This window comes from Alexandromys fortis, unplaced genomic scaffold, assembly GCF_014885135.2.
Source record: "Alexandromys fortis isolate MF-2015 unplaced genomic scaffold, M_Fortis_MF-2015_v1.1 scaffold_10, whole genome shotgun sequence".
Classification (NCBI taxonomy): Eukaryota; Metazoa; Chordata; class Mammalia; order Rodentia; family Cricetidae; genus Alexandromys; species Alexandromys fortis.
In genome coordinates this window covers 13,190,183-13,196,547 of record NW_026067895.1, presented here as the reverse complement: position 1 = coordinate 13,196,547, position 6,365 = coordinate 13,190,183, and the positions used below count along the sequence as shown (strand labels likewise).

At 43.4% G+C, this 6,365-nt stretch overlaps 1 long non-coding RNA gene across 1 annotated transcript in view; it reads left to right on the top strand.

The window, feature by feature from the left end:
• LOC126512486 (uncharacterized) overlaps positions 1–5,788 on the top strand; it is a 9,228-nt gene extending 3,440 nt beyond the window's left edge. Inside the window, exons 3-4 of the long non-coding RNA XR_007595061.1 lie at positions 4,129–4,232; positions 4,922–5,788. This is a non-coding gene — a long non-coding RNA (uncharacterized lncRNA). The remainder of the gene's footprint in view (positions 1–4,128; positions 4,233–4,921) is intronic.
• The last annotated feature ends 577 nt before the right edge of the window (positions 5,789–6,365 follow it).

The window sequence follows — 6,365 nt, the reverse complement described above, 5'->3', positions numbered from 1 at the left end:
TTTTTTTTGGTTTTTCGAGACAGGGTTTCTCTGTAGCTTTGGAGCCTGTCCTGGAACTAGCTCTTGTAGACCAGGCTGGTCTCGAACTCACAGAGATCCGCCTGCCTCTGCCTCCTGAGTGCTGGGATTAAAGGCGTGCGCCACCACCGCCCGGCTATGAGTGTGTTTTAAGTCGTCCCACGAACCACATATTTTTGCACCTCTTATCTCAAAGGCTCCTTTATGGTATTGCCTAATATTTTGGCCCACATATATAGCTTGCATTATCAAACCCAGACTCCTGTCCCACCATCTCCTTCCCAAATTCCGGCAGCCCCTTTGATACTTGTCTTTCTGGATCTGCCGTCTCTTGGTCCATACAGTGTCCTTCCATTCCAAGCATTTTGCCACAAGTGACAATTTCGTTCTTTATGGCTAAACGATATCTCTTTGTACACGTATGTTCCACAGTGTATCTACTAACGTGCAGGTAGACACTTAGGCTAACCCCATATCTTACTTGTTGCGAGCAGGGCTATTGTTCCTGAATTCCGTTTTTCATTTTGACTTTTTATTCTGCCCTGCAGAAGCTTCTCTTACAAGAATCCTTTGGGTGGGAGTCAGCTAACTCTCTTGGGCTTTAGATATAGTGAAATGTATTTATACTCCCTTTAATCTTGCACAGTGACTTACCTGAAGCTAAAGTTCCGTCCTGTCTATCTTCCTCCCGAACACTTTGAACAGGTTCCATCTTCACCTGGCGCTTGTTGCTTCCAAGGAGGTCTGTTGTCTATCTAAACCTGACTTCTCTTTTGGATCTATCGTGCTTTCTTTTCATGTGTTTCAGGAAGAACTCCTAATCGCTTGTCACTAAAATGGATCTGTGTTGAGAAATGCTTTTATCCTGCTCATGACTCAGTGTGATTTTTATGGATTTTGTTAAGAGAAAATCTTAGGCGTTTTCTTTGGTTTTGAGAATCTCTCACGCATTCGCTCTTCTGTGTACTGGATTCCGACTGTAATACATGGCTCCATTATGTCTCTACCCTCCACGTCTCTCACTCTTATCTTGATTTCCTTGCCACTCTGCGGTCCTGTGCTGCTCTTTTTGTATTTCAGTGAGTCCACTTCCATTTCTCCCGTTTCTCTTGGTTCCTTTCCAAGTCCTACTGTAACCACGTCGCAATCTCCTCTAGGGCTAATTTGTATTCTTTCTCTTTTGCAACAAAGACTATCTTAGAAACATTCTAAGCCATGCTCTTCCTTGTCTCAGATGCCTTACACGTCACATTATAAGGAAATCAGCAGTGTCTTTTTTTAAAGATACAGATTAATCTTTATTATGAAGTTAAAACTATTTTGTTTTGGTCTGTTTTGTTCTGGTTTTTAATCTGCCACAGGGAAACAGGCAGAAGGTCAGGTCCCTGTGAGTATATGACAACCAGGCTCATGGTCTAAGCCAGAATCAGAAAGAAGGATTGCCATTAGCCAGAAGAAGGCAGCTGCAAGCCCACGACTGCAAGGTCTTGGTCATAGCAGGCCTAGCTGCATTATGTGTGCTCTCCAGACCCACCCCTGGCCCCACACCTGCTCTTGTTGCTATTGTGAAATTCCTAACAGGCTTGAAACCAAGGGCTCTTTTTCTTTTTTGGAAACTGTGTGGCTGGTCCTATACTAGGGGAAGTATGGAGGAGACAGGAAGAGGAAATAGAAGACAGACTGAAGTGTGACACCCCACGGCATTGTGGGGAGGGGACATAGAAGCAGGGGTGATCCTGAGTGAGACTGGGCTTCCGCTTTCCTGGCAGAGCAAGAAAGAGTATTTTGTGTGAATTAAGAAGAACACAAAAGGAGGTGTTCTTCGGTTTCATAAAACAATTTGAATTCTTGAAGAGGTATTTGATTTCCTCTCCACCACAAGCAGACATATAAAAGAATCCAATAAACTCTTAAAATAAGAACATTCTTTCAATTTCAAAGAGTTATGGAACAGTAGGATTTTAAACTTACATTGGTCTCAAGTAAGTAAAACATAATGCAAAGAAATTTCTATTAACGGATCTGGTTTTCATCAACAGTTACATTCATTTACAGGTAGGATGAAAAACCAAAACTTTAAAAGTCAGATCCAGTAAACTTGGCCTCATGTAAACAGCTGCCTTAGATTTAACTTTCATCCTTTTGATTTGGACTTGCCTAGTTCTCCACATCTCTCGTGTGTCCTGTGTTCTCCAGGATGGTGCATGAGTTCTGGGAGGATACAGCAGTATGGTCACATGGTGATGGATGAAGGCAGGAAGTCTCCCGTTTTCACAGAGCTCTATGAGGGGCTCTGGGTCCTCATTGGCTTCTACTATACTGGAAAGCTGTGGTGGCCTGGTCCACTTATTACTCTGGTAAACACTTGTCCTGATGCTACACTGAACTGCACATTTCTGGGATAGTATGGTTTGCTGCCTGACCCTCAGTTTAGGCTAAGCTGCTCCACTGCATCTCATGATCCCCATCTCCCTCCATTCTCTAGAACACTGGGCTGTCCTTATGGTTTCTCTTGAGCACCAGGACTATCCTTCTAGCTTCTGGGGTAGAGCACCCATTCTTGCTGATATTGGTCCAGGAGAAAGAATATGGACTCCAGTGCCCCTACCTTCCAGATAAATCTAAGACTAGTAACTAACACATGATGCTTCTGTGATGTCGCATTCTGTCCCCGTAATGGGTGGTTTATTTCTTCCATTCTGGCACTTCATGGTGGCTTCTCCATTTTCCTTTTCAGACAAAGTTTGAAATATGTCCCCACCCTTATCTTATCGATCATTTTTCTCAGTGTTTCACAACAACCCTTGTTCTCAATTTGGTCTTGAAGACCTAGAATCTAAATTCTGCTAGTAACATATGCTAAAACCCTCTTTCCCAGGGGTTAACACTAGTTACTTAACCCTTTATTAGATACAAGGTTCTGACCCTTAGGAAGCCACTCTCCTTTCCTGCACTGTTTAGCTGTGTGGAGTGGAGGAAAATGCTAGAGATGCCGGCAGTCATCTTGGATTATGACCATGAAGACAAAGAACCTTCTTCCTTGATGACATTTTGAAGGCACTGTATTAGCCCTAGATGGCCTGCTTTTGAACTCTGCTACAGTGAGAAAGAAGTCAATTTCAATTTGTATTAGTTTTCTGTCACTGTGGCCAAGTACCCTTAAGAGGAAGCTTTATTTCGGCTCATGGTTCCAGAGGTCTGAGCCATGGTCCGCTACGTCATTGGATCTGAGCATGTGGACAGAAGAACATCACAGTAGGATGTGCATGGGTGGGTGCTTTACCTTTGTATGGACAGAGCACCACACGCAACGCATGCAGTACCCATAGAGGCCAGAAGAGGGCACCACTTCTCCTGGGACTGAAGTTATACAGATGGTTTGTGCCACTATGTGGGTGCTGGAACTCAAACCCAGGTCCCCTGGAAGAGCAGACAGCACTCTTAACTGCTGAGCCACGGTTCCAGCTCCCTGAAATTCTGCTTATTTGTTTTTAAACTAAAGAAGTGTTTTAAATTGACAGACAAAATTGTGTTTAGTGTGTGAAGCACATGTTTAAAAATACATATATTGTGGACCAGTTAAACCGCTTAGTTAACAGGTTTTGCCTCCCAGAGGTCTAAGCTCTGTAGGAAGACCATTACAATGTGTTCTTAGTGTGCTTGGGGGACTGTAATATATTGCTCTGACCACAGTTCCCACATGACACCACAGAGCTCTCTAGCCTACTACTGTGCTCTCACGTATTCCTGTGTTCTTCAGCCAGCATTGCTTTCTTTTGCGTACGCAGACGAACCCAGCGTTGGTCCAGGTACTTAGGCGTATGTTGACGGCTGCTTGGATTAGCGCGGCTGCACCTATGCATTCAGGCTCATTCGCCTGAGACACTTCAGAACTCTAGAATTTCTTTTATTGTTGCTGTTATTTTGAGACAAGGCCTCACTGTGTAGCCCTAGCTATCTGGAACTTGCTCTGTAGACCAGGCTGGCCTCGAACTCAGAGATTTGCCTGCCTCTGCCTCCTCAGCACTGGGATTAAAGGTGTGTGCCATCATGTCCAGCTTTTTGTTTTGTTTTATTTCTTGTTTATTTGTCTTTTTATTTTTTTTTCAGTACTCTAGACTACCTCAAGGTGAATGATAAAAGATTTAGGAACATTTTTCTTTATTTTGGGACGCATCCTCCGTGGAGAGCCTTCTGACCCATGAGCAGCCGAGGTGAGACGGTACATGGTACAAGTGGCAAACCCTCCATCAGCAGTTCCTGCTACGAGAATGGCTCGTGAGCCACGCTGAAACGTGATTAAAGGCAAACGCCACAAATGGCCATGTTTCCAGCTTGCCAGGTAGTTAGTCTCAGGACTTTCATTAGGACTAAGCTGAAAATACACCAAAACACACACCAAAAACCTACCGCAGAGGTGATTCTTTTACCTGATTCTCAGGTTGTCAGTATCATCTGAGAGATGACTGGGGTAGCGGATGTGTAACACACGAGCACACAAACGTCCATCGGGAAGCATGGGTACTCACACTTCACTTTGTATGCGATTTGCATACACACCATGTTCCCATCCCCTAAGTTATTCTGATCCAGCTGGTCTGAAGTTGGGACCAGGAACATGCTTCGTACCAGGTATCTCGCTATGAGAAGGGATCCGTATGCTTTAAAGACCTTTTCGACTATGCCAGGAAACCCCTTTTGTTAGCAAAGCTTGTTGCCTTCGGGCTTACTCCAGAGGAGCTGACCAAGGATGGGCAGAGAGGCAGAGCAGAGACAGGCAATTCTGCATCCTTCCATCAACGCATTGGCATCTTGTGACTGTGCATGTAAAGCAATGGCCGCCCTTATGCATAATGGATATGGTATTTTAGGGATTATTTAATGTATTTTTTATTCTCTTTAGATCAAGATGCCATATGGCTCCCTATCCTTTTAATCAATGAGCTGCAGCGCCGCAGGGGCAGGACAGTCACTGGCTAGAACACCAAAGTCACCGCCCAGCTTTGACTGTCAAATGAAGCTTTTTATGTATCGGATCCCCAGGGGGGAAAGAGCTGCTGAAAGCCAGGCTGCGCCAAGAGAGAAGAAGAATTTTGAAATTTCCAACGCCCCCTTCATATATCATTCATTTCTAATCGTATTGGATTCTTATTAGAACACGAAGCCTGTAAAAGTTCTGCTCTTCATATTTTCTTGAGCTCTTTCTTTGCAGCCGAGTACAAGATGCATTCGTGTTGTGTGTCTTTCCGTCCCTGAATGTCAAGTTCTCTAACTGTTAAAGCAGGGAGGCCGAGTGCAGTCTCCGGCTCTTCCGTGTCTGTATTTATTCTCTGCCTTCTGGATCTCACTGCTTTGAAAGAAATATCCCAGACCCCTTTGAATTTTATTCATTCTTTTGGAATACTGAATATTCTTTTTGAATTTAACTTCATTTTTTATCAAAGCAATATTCTCTTGTAGTTAAATTGCTCTCCGATGCTTAAAACAACAAGAAGAAACAAAATACCCCCCGAAATACCAACCACAAAGTCCCCTGTCCCATGTCTTCGCTTCTTCAAGTCCTCATTCCCCAGGGCCAACTGCTTTCATCTCTTTTTGCTTTATGTTTTTGCTGGTTACCTCTGAGTTTTAAAATTGTATTTAACTTTGGCTTTTAAAAATATAAATGTTATCATTGAACATGTCATTTGATAAATGACTTTGGAAAGAAAATGAAATAAATACCCATTTCCAACCTATCATGTTTATTATTAACTAAGGGGAGGGGTTTAAAAATCTGAGGGTCCTATTTTTTCCTTTCTAGGCCAAAAGCCCAGTCATGTAATAGTGGCTGTTAGACACTGTATGACATACTAGATAATATGAAATATATATCATTCCATGAAAAAACTCTCATGTTTCCATTCTAATAAGAGAGATACTAAATAAATGTGGAACATATATGTAAAATGATAAGACAATGTCATGAAGAAAGAAAAGCAAGAAGGTAAACAGTCTAGGAAGGCAAGGCTTCAGATGGTCCATATTCTTAACTAGCATCATTAGACAGGCACCCAATACCAAAGAAAGAGCTGGACAGATGTCTGTGGTCACTGGGAACCCAGGAAGAAAAGCAGAGTGATGGAGGGGCAGTGATAGGAAGGAAGGCCAGAGAGCTCAGAGAAAGACAAGGCCTCCGTGGGAAGGTATGCGAGTCCAGGGGCACAGGTTCTCACACACACTGGCATTTACTCTAAGACGGAAGCTTATATGAAGAACTGACCTAAATCGACACAATTTTAACCTGCTCTATTGCAAATAGACTGAAGGGAGACAGGTTGAAAGCTGGAGACTGGTGGCTAGTGTCG